Genomic DNA, 12,101 nt, shown 5'->3' with positions numbered 1-12,101 from the left:
AGGTGTGTGTACAGGGGGAAGAGCTCACCTTTCCTCCCACATTCACTAAGTACATAAGTGCAATATACTGTGCATGGGAAAAACACATTTAGAGGGTGCCAGGAGGCTTATTTCAACCTCCTGCTCCCACCAGCACATCGACCATCCGTGTTCCATCCCATACCTTTTCTTCAATGAGGCTATGGAGTCTGGGTAGAGAGGGATTTGCAGGGATTGTTTCAGGTCAGTTCTGTCTACTTACTTGTCCAAAACTACAACCTCACATTAAAAAATAAATTTAAAATACATTTGTCATGGAGATGTGTGTAAAATGGCTCCTCTATAAGCCAGGTGCAGGAATTTTTGGTAGCTGAGGGGAATGGAGACAGAAGAAGACACCCAACCTTTGGACAAACACTAACCACTCTCCCTCAGGCAACCTGTATTTTGGCAGCATTACAATAGGCCCAAATTTCATGGCTTGTTAGAATAAAAGAAAAATAAGCCTCCCAAAGAGAGCACCAAAGGGTGGCAGAAAGGGTGAAGGATTGGGCAGTGTGTAGTTTCCATGACTTATCAGGCTGGCAGCTCATATCACCAGTCCGAGGGAGGACAAAAATGGGACCAGCAAAAAACATCAAACACACACACAGAGATAAAAGTAACACTGAACTGGTTTGGGGCTTGTTTTTTTGGAACATGTGTTCGCCCATGTGAAGGCAAGGTTAAGGAGTTAAGAAGCTTTCCATGATCACTTCACCCCAGAGCTCTTGGGGAAGAGAAAGAGGGAAAGGAAACTGCACCTTAAACTACTGGAGCAAAAAGGCTGGTCTTTCCTGGCACATCCACCCTCGGCTGAGCTGGGATTTTGCAAAGCATTTCTTCTAGCCTATTTGTATTTTCTGTTGTTATAACAGAGTCCTATTTTTCCTGCCAGAAACCAAAAGCCTTATTTGGAAAGCAACCCAAGTATGTTCCAAAGAGTGTGCTGTGATTTTATTTCCTGTTAAATATAACTCCAGATTTCTAAAACTGTACAAATAAGCACCCTTTTTGTACTCTGGGTGCTTATCCCACACCCTCAAGTCAGAGAACACCACAAAAGAGCTACCCCCTGAAAGCATCCATTTCAGCACATCCCTTGCCAGTGGCATGAAGAGAAAAGGGTTGGGGGTATACTTTGCATCACACTAGAAAAAGCAAGCAAAAGAGGATTCAGGATGCAGGGCACTTGTATGGCAGAGAGTACTGAGGTTCTCAGCCAAAGCAGGATACGTGTCTCAGCTCCACAGCTATCGCTGTGGCTCGCCAGGGGATCTTCCAACAGAACATTTGCATTTCTACAGAAAATCCCTGTTAAACTGAAGTTAGGAGTCAAACTGTATAGATAGTTCTGCTAAGAGAATAAAAAAAGTTTCATCATAAGAAATGACTGAATGTGAGTCCACATTGCTCATGTCTCTGACTTTGAGCCTAGTTTTTACTTATTTGCCATGAGGAAGAAAAGTTCCAGGGATGTGCAAATCAGACACCTACCTCCCCCATTCACACATCAGTGCTGGGAAGAAATGATTCTGTAGGCTAAGTTCTGCCCCTTGGCTGTACTTAATGCAGCTCCACCATCTTCAGAGGCCCACTGTAAATACCCAATTAGAGAATTATAGGTAGAAAGAGAAAAGTCTACCCAAGCCTAGACACTAATCCCAGCTCCAACCACTTAGTGACACTGTGAAGAAGAGAGGGTGGTGGAAGGAGGATGAGTGACTTGGTGTGTCTGTCTCACACAGGATCTGGGTGGTATAAAATATAAATTACAGGGTCCCAGGTGGGTGCAACACCCCTTGCCTTTCTCCTGGTAACCCACATTGTTTATTGAGGGCAATGCTCTTGCTGGAACAGAAGAACTGACTGGATGTTGAAGGAAAATTACAAACCTCAGCAGGCCTCTGAGGCAAATATGGGTCTTTAAAAGACTTATTTCATGGGCACTCTGACAATAAAATTATGCAACCATCAGCTAGCAAAGAATATAGACATTGCCCTTCCTAGACTATCACAGGGCGCCCTATAACGTAATATATAATATTATGTTATATGCCCCTAATATACAAGGGGCATGCAGAATAGGTAGGAAGAACAGGAGCAACTTACTGGTGTGACAGAGCTCTAGTGTGAACAAGGAGCATCAGACCATCTGACTGCAGAGGGAGGAAAAGCTGCTGGTTTTACACAGGGACACTGTGAGAAAACAAGATTTAATGGGGAAAAAAAAACCAAACAAAAAAGAACCCAGTAAAGAGACGCAAGCTCTGCTCTTAGATTTGCTGCAGATTTGGTGAATTGACCAGCAAAATTCTCTTGGTTGCCCTGGCTGTGCACACACATACACACACAGCATCTTGATTTTCTCTGTGGACTCGTTATTTCATTTCAGGTTGTTCAGAATGATGTGATCCTTGGATGTCAGGTGCTGTGACAAAACAAATGCCTTTTCAGAGATGAGGAAGAAAAAAAAAATCAATGGACAGTTTAATAAAATCAATTCAAAAGCAAAGCAGAAGGAAGCCACAGAGGACCAGTCTGAGTCTGCCCTTCCACCTGCACTGTGAGAGAAATCTGATTTAACATGAACTTGGCTTTCAAGAAGTTGCAAAGGAGTAGAATTTTTAAGGAGTAGAAGCAAACTGCGGGTTCCTGGCCTTGGGGAACCAATAAACATTTCCATGAGGAATAAACATGAGGGATAAAGTAAAATACAGTATCTTCCAGTTTTACAGTAAAGCAAAACACTGTTTTGACTCAAAATGGAAAAAGTGATTCAGAAAAAAATTCCAAATATATTGCCTGGAAAGTGGTAACAGCACAGAAATCACAGAAACTCAGAATATCTGGCAACACATGGAGGTCAGAGACTCTGGGGCCTGCTCAAAGCAGGGTCAGACCAGGGCATTCAGGGCTTTCCTCACTCCGGTCTTGAAAACCTCCAGAGCTGCACAAACTTTCTTGGCACCCTATTCCAATAGCTGACTATCCTTACTGTGAAAAAAGGTTTCTTACTTGCAGTTAGAACTCCAAATTTCAGTGTTGGCTCTTTATGCTGATCTGAACTTGGTTTTTAGTTTAAATTACCACCACACTGTGTGCTTATCACTCCCAGGTGCTTTCAGAGGGGTTCTGCAGAACTTCTACATTGCAGAAGAACAAAAATCTTCCACTATTAGAGAGCTGAGAGGTGTTTTCCAAAGTCTGCTAATATCCCAGTTACCAAGAAATGAGGATTTTGGAGATACTGCAGAACAAAGTATGCAGTATTTTTTTTTTTCTGTTCTTCAAATGGAAAGTTTCACTCTGCTCTCCTTTGGCTACCGGGTTGAAGTTCTTTTGTTTACCTTTGAGTGTCTCCTGATCTCTCTCCATTGGCCACTGCAATATAAAATGAACACGTGGCAATTTTTTTTAAAGAAATGCTGCCAGCAGCTCTCATGCACTTTACATCACCCAGCTTGAAAAGGCAAGGAATTTGCAAGCCTGAAACTTTACATTTTCTGAGTATAGGACAGTTAATGTGGAAAAAGGTAAGTCAGCTGTGTCCCTGAACTCAAACCTGTCACCAGACCCACTAAGACCTCCTCCAGCTACTCTTAAGCTGATGTTTGGCAGGGCAGAATTTAAGTACTTGCTTTCAGCAGTTTATAAAGACAACAATCACTTCTTTTCATATTGATTGGATAAACATATACAGAAAATAAAAATAAAAAAAAAAGAAAGAAGAACAGTGGCAAACTAAATGAGACCTCCCCAGTGCCACTTTTCAGGGGAGGAGCAGAAAAATTGCAACTTAAGCAAAAATGTAAACAGACATTTGGTTTTGTCCGTTTTGTTTGGGTTACGGTTCTTTTTAATCTTGCTTAGCTACTTTGATTCAAGGTATAATATAAAAAAAAAAAAAACCTCAGCAAAGTTGTTCAAGGCTCCTTTTTAATCTTGCTTAGCTACTTTGATTCAAGGTATAATATAAAAAAAAAAACCTCAGCAAAGTTGCTCAAGGCTCCCTGAAAGTTTTTAAAGATTCCTCAGTTCATAATGTTTATTGGATAACGAAGACTCAAGAGAATGCCAGAGCTCCATTTTTATAAACTTCTATGTGCTCTGGTATGTTTTGCTCTGAATTCCAGTTTCCCAAGTCACATGGCTTCACGAGACTCTCTAATTCTGTAAATTTTATTTTTCTCTATTTCTACCTTTCAGTTGCCATAAGCAGCTTGAAATTACAACCCAGAAAAATCAGCATTATTGTAACAAACAAAACACTTGAAAGAATAAAAGCTTGAAACTTGCAGGGAGGCTAGTGCTTTGTTTGGAGCAGGACAGAACTATTTAAAAATGAAAAAAACCCACCTTCAGTTTGGCAACAATTCCTCTGAAAAAGCATTAAAGTAAATATCTGCCACTTTGGAAAAGCAGTGCTCGGACCCTCACTATTTAAGCACTGCCTTCCCTTTGTCCTATTCATAGCACATGCAACAGGGGCTCAGCAGATCCACAGACAAGCACTAATTCCTAATCTCTACTAGGCCAAGCAAAAGGCTCTTCATGTGTTAGACAGAATTACATCACAGTGATCTAAACTGACAGTGAAAAACCCAGACAGTCTTCCCTTCCAAATTTGCAAGGCCACCCTAAGCCTGCTATGAAAGGAGAGAAGGACAGCTAGGGAGAATTCAGAGTAAAACTATTCCCCCTAATTGTTACAAATAATATTATTTTATGCTTAAAACCCCTTTCCATAACGGAATCATTCCCAGTTCTACCTGCTGATCTTTGGGCTGAACTGGAACAGGACATGAACGATTTTGGGTACAATTTTTTTGTTTTGATACCTCATGCTGCTCAGTCCTCCACCCACTTGGAATGGTGTCCTGAGCAAGATGAGTTTTCAAATAAAATAGAGGGGTAATGTTTCCTAAATTTGCAAGAACTTCTAACCTTCTGTAAATACTCACTGCTTGCTCTCATTTTACCTACAGCTATCTTGCAAGCAACAGAGCCATCTACTCAGGATTTTCATTTAATGAAACCAAAAGAGTAAAAATTCACTTTTAAGCTTCTTCAATGCTACACAACTTTTAAGCAATAGTCGTATACCTACAACTTGCTATTCTCCAGACATTCCAAGGGCCCTTGTAAGACCAAACACCTAAATCCCTGCACACTGCACCAAGTGCTGAAATATTCACTTTGAAAACAAAGGCATATGCACTAGCAGGTCAACCATAACATATTCCCATTCCCACTCTCACCCTGCCTGCTGTGGGAGCTGTTCTTTTCAGCTTTCCTTTCAACTGCTCCAGCACAGTTTTACCTTCAACTTTATCACTGGCACAGAGATAACAGCAAACTTACTTTCTCCTGAGCAATGGAAACTGCTGGGACTGTAGAAACAACAGAACCCTGCTCTCCTCTTTCAGACAGGCAGGAGAAGTCAGGCAGTCCACACCATTTCCAGTGCCCACTGGAGATACAAAAATGCCCCTCAACTTCTGGGGCAAGCAGTAATAAGTCCACTGCAATTATTCCTGGTCTCCTCCCCCAAAGTTGCTTTCCCTGGCTTTGCCTTTGTCCCTGCCAGTGGGGAAATGTTAATTCTATCCCTTACTTTCTTCCTTTTTTCTGACTCAACCCATGTACCCATCCCATGCCTGAGGTCCCTCTTCTGGCCACACAGCCTGCCCTTGGCTTTGTTTGTCACTCATCTTTGGCAAATATCCAGTTTATTTTTTAAATACCCACTTCAATTCCCAGTGCCACAAATGCAGGGATAGACAAAAACACAGGACTACAAAAAAGCAGAAGAGAAGTAGCAAGTGATGCTACAGCAGGTGGTACCACCTGACTCCAGCACTGGCCATCAAGGCAGTCAGTGCTCCTCTGAAAAAAAGCCTCTGCAGATTTTTCAGCAACTTGCTGTAAAACCTTTGAAATACCAGTCAACCAAAACCAGCATGGGTGGGGAAAAGGGGCAAGGGAGTGATGGCTGTGCTGTGTGCCAATACCTGGAACCAAGCCTGAAATCTGAATGATGTAAGAAGATTATTTGTTATCCAATCCCTGATGAAAAGCATGCCAGAGGTTACCTTTGTGACAGTCAGCTACACCTGCCTCATGGTATTTACTGGGACACATGATACCAGTAACCTTCCTTTAAAACCAGAATCCTGACACGTTACCTGGGGTCGGACAGCATTTCATGGGCTTTGAGAGAGATCTCAGCAAGCAACTATCAATTCAATAACAGAGAGAGAAAGCTGGGTCCTGCCTCCTCCAAACAGGATTGGAATAGTCATAACACAACAGGGTTCCAAGTCTTTCCTCCTTAAAATCCAGTTATTTTCTGGGATGTTGCTGAATTCAGAGCACACAAGTATCAATTACCATGATATGAGGACGCCCAGAAACTTTCCTTCACAGGTATGTCTCTTGCAGGTAAAAGATGTGGCATACACACAAGTTACACATGTGTGGATACTTTTACCAGAATCACACTGACATACATTTAAAAGCAAGTTCCTTACAGAATTCTGTTTCTTGGTTTTGCTTTGTTTCCATGTTTGAGTTTGTTTTGTTGTCGGGGTCTTTTATTCAGGGAGGAGGGATGGGTGTGTCACTTTTTTCCCATTAATACTAAATAAATCTATCTGTTCCATCCCCAAACTTTTCCCAAGTGGTTCTCTCATCACTGAAAACTTGTCAGTAAAACAGCAAAACTGTTGCTGGAAAACAGCTCCAGACACTGTGCTGTGGAGTGTAAGAGAATCTGGTACTACTTCCATCCTGCATCAACAAGTAAATCCATTTTATTTTGCAATTCAATTAAATAACATCATTTAAGGGAGGTCGCATAAATATGCCTGTACTATCCAATCCTCCCAAAGGCAAAACTTTTCCTGTGAGTCACCATTTCTTTGTGCCTTGCAGCTACTGAACCAATCCCTTCCCTTCTTTAGTGCTGTTTTTCCACTGAAGTCAAACTCGTTATGACTTCCTCTAGATGAGCCTTTTGTGGTCTATCCTTTCTCTCAGGTTTCTCCCTGTTTTTTTTTCTGCCTGCTGCTTTGCAAGTGCCTCTTTTGTGCCTCTGGCTGGACATAACTCCTTGCTCCAACCCCTTCTCCTCACAAAAGAGTGACATGTTTCCCTCGCTGCCTCAGCAACACAGGCAGCTCCCACGGGCCAGGCAGCTGTGGCCAAGGTCAGCCCTCTGCCCCCACAGGAGTGCTTACGTGGACTTAGGTACTCACATGCTAATAGATCTAGAAATAAGGTGTAAAATATTAGTAGGCGTCATTGAGGCTTGAGAGATCTGCCAGATGCAAGAGTCAACAACATAGAACCAGTTGTGAGAGATGAGTGAAGTCCAGCAGCAGGATCAAAGAGGAATATCTGTATTATATGGAAGCTGCCAGAAGTGATTCCTGTACATCTCCAAGACTGCTGGGAAAATATCAGACCTTGTGCAGGTAGAAACACCAGATCACCTAAATGAAGGACAAATTAACTATTTCAGCTTTAACACACCTTTTTTTTTTTTTAATGAAATAAACTCAGAACGCTAATCACAGCCTGATTACTCTTCCTTGTTGTAATTAAAACCTTAAACACATAAATCCTTTAGCAACTCAGTTTCTACCCTTGCTTTGGCTGGAACTTTTCCACACCATTTATTGACACATCTTTTTCCAACCTGACTTTCTGATTTCCTCCCACTGAAGTTGCACCATGAGAGCTAAGGTCCAACATGAGTTCACAGAAAGAAGAAGTGGAAAAAGATCACTAGAGGCATTAGGCATTCAGGACTTATAATTTAAGATGGGAATGCAAATCACAAGATTTTAATAGATCGTTTATATCCTAAAAATCTGCTTTCTTTTAAAGCTGAAGGGCAGATAAATATAAATCTCTCAGGTCTAATTCCACACTCAGGATAAGCTAGTAACCCAAAATTGTTCTATTAACTTAAGAATATCTAAAATGGAAAGAGCTCTTGAAAGAAGCCCTAGATTCTTGACTTAATCACCAGTCTAGCATGAACACCTGGAGGCCAGAGACCACCTGAGTCCTCTGCAATCCCCTCCCCAAGAGGCCCTACTGACCAGGGCTCTCCCTTCCACTCCAAATGCAATCTCACAGGCCACAATGACAGAACAGACCCTGCAGGAACAGCTTCTAGACCAAAGGCCTAGAAAAAACAATAAGTAAAATTAAAAAAAACATGAGCAAAGCCCAACAAGCTACCCAGCATCCTGCTTTCAAAGGTAGGGTAATCAGGAAGAGGAACAGAGACTTAATCCTGCAGCTGGGTTTTATTTTCCTGTTTCTTCTTTATCTGTTCTCATATTTTAATACAGTAACACTGTATTCCTCCACAGACACATGCTGCAGAAGTTCTGCAGGCCCTGGGCCTCTCAGCACCATGCTCCTGGACAAGTCAGACTTGTTACCTCCTGGGTGAACACACCTTTCTCAGCCTGCTTTAAAAGGCCTGTTGAAGCTTCTTCAGTGGTGCACAGAATCCCAGAATCACAGACTGGTTGGGTTGGAAAGGACCTTAACCACCATCCAATTCCACCCCATGTCATGGAAGGGTGCACAGAATCCCAGAATCCCAGACTGGTTGGGTTGGAAAGGACCTTAACCACCATCCAATTCCAACCCATGTCATGGAAGGGAACCTTCCACTAGGCCAGGCTGCTCCAAGTCCTGTCCAACCTGGCCTTAAACATCTCCAGGGATGGGGAAGCCACCCCTACTCTGTACATCTTTGTCAAGACTGTAACAACATTCCCCTAAGGGTTCAAAACACCCATGGGAACACTTGCCAGTCTCATTATTTCACTCTGAGGTTTATTTTATAAGCTCTGCACAATACAGAACTTAGGATTTCCTTCTGTAGAATTCTTAAATACAAAACAAAATTTAACCATTGTTGAGTGGCTTTTGTTCAAAGAGAAACATTTCCACATAAATATCATACTCTACAGAAACCCACCACTGAAATTAACAAAACCCTCCCAGTTATGGTAAGTGAACCATTCATTCAGAAGGGAAGGTTTAGACTGGATTTTGGGAAGAAGCACAGGCAACCCACCAGTCACCATCCCTGGAGTGCTGGAGATGTGTGGATGTGGGAATGGGTCAGGGGTGAACACAGCAGGGCTGGGTGAAAGGTTGGACTTGATGATGTTGGAGGTCTTTTGCACCCTAAATGATCCTATGATTCTAACCACACACCTGCATTTAGTTTGAACATTCTAGACTGGTCCCAGTGCCACTGCTGACTACTCTGACCATCTGACTGGAGCAATTACCCAAATTTTCACAGCAGCACAATCCTAAATGCATTTGTATCAGCTCAACAAGCTTCTACAAAGAGAATAGTATGCTTTGGAACAGGCAGTAACACCTGAAATACTGTAACCAGTCAAACATCCCAATTTTCTTCAAAAAGGTGCAAACTGCACAGTTTGCCTTGTCTGGGATGGCTCCCACTCAGATAACAGCTATGGAAAGCCCAAGGTTACAAAACTCTCTTCTAACAGACCATACTCTCTTCAGAGGCAGCTTAATGTTAAATGGAAAAAGACCAGCTACTTGACTAAGAACAACCACCCCTAACCTACCAAAATCAATTACTATGTTACCATTAAGCTGTGCAACAACCAACAACAACAACACTATGATCCAATTCTAGTTCAAGGGAAACCTCCCTCATCATCCCAGTCTAGGTAAGTGAGACTAATGGAAAAAGTAGGGACCATAATAACCTTCAAAATTTAGTTTGAACATTCTGGACTGGTCCCAGTGCCACTGCTGACTACTCTGACCATCTGACTGGAGCAATTACCCAAATTTTCACAGCAGCACAATCCTAAATGCATTTGTATCAGCTCAACAAGCTTCTACAAAGAGAATAGTATGCTTTGGAACAGGCAGTAACACCTGAAATACTGTAACCAGTCAAACATCCCAATTTTCTTCAAAAAGGTGCAAACTGCACAGTTTGCCTTGTCTGGGATGGCTCCCACTCAGATAACAGCTATGGAAAGCCCAAGGTTACAAAACTCTCTTCTAACAGACCATACTCTCTTCAGAGGCAGCTTAATGTTAAATGGAAAAAGACCAGCTACTTGACTAAGAACAACCACCCCTAACCTACCAAAATCAATTACTATGTTACCCATTAAGCTGTGCAACAACAACAACACTATGATCCAATTCTAGTTCAAGGGAAACCTCCCTCATCATCCCAGTCTAGGTAAGTGAGACTAATGGAAAAAGTAGGGACCATAATAACCTTCAAAATCATAAGAAGATACACCAATTTTTCACCCTATCAGGCAAAACTGGGGAGAGATGAAAAAGAAGCCAACAGAAAAAATCAGTTTACCTTGCAACAAAGGAGGAGACAGGAGTGTGTATCACACTACCAGCTGTGGACACACCAGAATGAGCTACATAGAACAAACCTGGAGCAATCTTTAACTGCTTCTTACAGAAGCTACTTGGAAAACTGTCCTTTGAGAATGATCTAGACTTACTCTGGAGCAGTGGCAAAGCTCAGGCTGGCTGGTGACACTGCCTCTGCCACCCTGCAGTCACAGACCACCATTACTGTTCCATATCTAGTGAGAGCACTTACTATGCTGTCCTTCTGATCCCTGTAAAACTATAATGTGGGCCTTTATGAAAAAAGGTTGTGTGTTTTTGCTGTAGATGGCTCTGCCTGTGATTTGGGCCATGCTTTATGAAAATCCATGTACAAATTAGCTTGAATCTAAACAGACAAAGGGTTAGACAGACAGAGCTTTAGCAGATACACAGCCACACATCAGATTATTGCTTCCTTTCCTGCTTCACCTCTGATATATGTTCCTTTACCACGGAGAGGGATGCCCAACCCACCTATGAAACAATACATGAAACACCACTTCCAAGTCAGGTTTGGGGAAGAAAAAAAATAAAACAAAAACAACACAAATCTATCTGTTGTCTTCTAACTGAAGACAGCTGTCAGAATAGAATCAGTAGGAAAAAAGGAGACGAAATCACCAGGCAGATTCTTCACCGACCTTACTGAACAGAAAAGAGGTGACAAAGCAATGCAGCACATATGAGTGTGCAGATTTTTCTCTGCCATTACACAACAGGATAAGACAAGAAATTACTCTTTCAAACACCTTGGGACTGAATGTCACTAATCTTAACTTCACAAGCACAGAATTGAGAATGTTCCAAATTCTAAACTTAGTGAATTCAAAGCCCTTGCCTCATCTTACAAGTTAACTGATCTCTGTATTACCAACATTCACAGCACAATCTCCTCTCTTGCTTCTTGTCTTTCAGTGGAAGAAATTATTCTTGCCAGTTATGAAACCTCCCCTACTATTTGGGGAAAGCCATCATGAAAAATGCTACTTATCATGTGCCATTTCAGCTATAGCTCAAGAACCACCAGTGCCCCGTGCTTAACCCTCTTCAGTGCTGCTGGATCATCCTGGCCTATAAATAACCCGGAATAAAACCACCCTGCAGGCACAGAGAGCAGGTGAGCAGAGGCTGAATTCCCCTGGCATCATGCTCAGAGGCGGCTGACGCTACCCGCAGTGCCACAGGTGAGGCCACAACCCTCCCGCATGGCGCAGCCTCAGCCTCGGGCACCAGCGGCAATGGGCACCGCTGCCCCTGCAGAGCCCGCAGCAGCCGGGCCCGGGGGCACGGGCGGGACCCTGCAGCAGCCGAAGGCGGGGGGAGAGCGGCCGCTTCCTCGGCCGCATCCCCTCAGCGGCGGCGCGGGCCCAGGGGGAGCAAGCGGGACATGACTCATGGCTTTTGTGTGCTGCCGGCTGGCCCCGCGGCCCCCGCGCCTTCCTCCCCGCTCACCGGAGGCGCTCCCGCCCCCGCCCTCCCGCGCCGGGCCCGGCGTTACCTCTAGTCGGCCCGCAGCGAAGCCTAGGCTGGGTACGAGGCCGACGGCCCGGCCGCCATCTTGGTGCAGCACAGGGGATGTGCGTGACCTACAACATGCGGGCGGCCCCGCCCCGTCCCGGCGGGTTGCTATGGGGACG

The 12,101-nt window shown here is 43.4% G+C and overlaps 1 protein-coding gene across 1 annotated transcript in view; it reads right to left on the bottom strand.

The window, feature by feature from the left end:
* Nucleotides 1-12,101, bottom strand: part of LOC120511247 (high density lipoprotein binding protein) — a 39,042-nt gene extending 26,941 nt beyond the window's left edge. The window contains exon 1 of the mRNA XM_039728031.1: nt 11,963-12,101. The gene's annotated coding sequence lies outside the window, so the exon portion shown is untranslated. The remainder of the gene's footprint in view (nt 1-11,962) is intronic.

The sequence above is a fragment of the Passer montanus genome, unplaced genomic scaffold (genome assembly GCF_014805655.1).
Source record: "Passer montanus isolate IOZ18808 unplaced genomic scaffold, ASM1480565v1 scaffold63, whole genome shotgun sequence".
Classification (NCBI taxonomy): Eukaryota; Metazoa; Chordata; class Aves; order Passeriformes; family Passeridae; genus Passer; species Passer montanus.
This window is presented reverse-complemented; position numbering and strand designations above follow the sequence as displayed.